This window comes from Mauremys reevesii, linkage group 3 (genome assembly GCF_016161935.1).
Source record: "Mauremys reevesii isolate NIE-2019 linkage group 3, ASM1616193v1, whole genome shotgun sequence".
NCBI classification, from domain to species: domain Eukaryota; kingdom Metazoa; phylum Chordata; order Testudines; family Geoemydidae; genus Mauremys; species Mauremys reevesii.
The window spans coordinates 9,011,226-9,012,666 of NC_052625.1; positions in this window are offsets into that span (position 1 = coordinate 9,011,226).

Below are 1,441 nucleotides of genomic sequence, written 5' to 3' on the forward strand. Positions count from 1 at the left end.
GTCGGCCAGTGGGGTGTACTTCAACGCCTTTCATGCTCGGGCCTCATGGAAGGCCGGTGACTGTTTTAAAATGGCACTGTGATGTCTACCATGAGGACCTTCTTCTTTTCTGCGTCCGTCACGATGATGTTGGGTCGCAGTCGGCTGTCTGTCCCGGAGATGGTGGAGTCGACGGTGTACTACACACACTCTTAGTCCTATTTCCTTCCTTTTTTGGAGGGGGGGGGAAGGAGGCTGTGATCAGTGTCATTTAAAGCATCTCACCCCGTTTAGTAACTGAAACACATCAGACAATGCTGTGTCAAAGTAGCAAAGCTGACACATAATCCCCTGTCGCCCTGTGCTCCTTGTCTCAACAGAAGAGTCCCAAAGAAATCTCCAGGCTTGCTTCTCTGGTGAGAAAAGCCTGAGCTGGGAAAATCTCCACAAACAAACCCTGCCCAAGGGACTTGCATTCTAAAAGAGAAGTTATCATTTAGTATGGCTGAGGAAACAAGATCCCTGAGGCAGGCCCCACTGGCAGGAGGATCGGGCCTCAGGTTGGGAGCCAGGAAGACCTGAAGAGTGGCTGAAATCTCAGAACGGAGAGGTTGCAGTGCAATTGTGGGGAACTAGAGCTGACGCACCAAGTTGCACAGAAATAGACTCTTGGTGCTAAAAGATTTAGGCACCCATCACCTCATGTCGTTTAGCATCGCCCTCGAGTCTGTCAGTGTCTATGACTGGTCTGCCACTCTGACCGCTCTGCCCTGCTCTCTCCTCTGTTAAATCACTCCACGGTCCAGCTTCCTAGACTCCTTCACTGCTCTCTCCTGCATGCCATAACCTGCCTCAGCCATGCCCAACAGCTACTTCCTCTACGCCTAGCTTCTCAGACCTGAGGGGCTACTGAGAAAATATCATCTCCCTTCAGAGGAGGAAAACTGATAAATAGCAAGAGAGAGCAGTAGAAATACCAGAAGGGAAATGAGTCAGTGGTGCTAGTATCAGGCCTCTTGTTTCCTCAGCCATGTTAAAAGAAGAATTTCTCTTTTAGGATGAGTCCCTCTGGTAGGGTTTGTGGAGATTGTGCAGGCTCATCTCCAGTCTTGGTGATTGTGTGGCTGGATGGTCCAGTGGACCGGGCACTGGCTTGTGACTCAGGAGACCTGGTTTCTAGTTTCAGCCACTGATTTCCTATTGGATCTTGGGCAAGGAATTAACTCCACCCTGTGCCTCAACTCCCCATCTGTAACACTGGCATAATACATCACAGGGGTGTTGTGTAGGTCAGATCCGCTAAAGATTGTGAGGCTCTGTGATGGACTGTCCATGCCACACAAGGCAAAGCAGGTTGCTGGGGCAACTAACTTGGTAGGCTCCATCTCGGGGAGAGCCAGGGCCTGAAAGGTTAATTGATGATGCAGCCCAGCTGGGCACGGGCAGGCTGAGCTTGTATGAA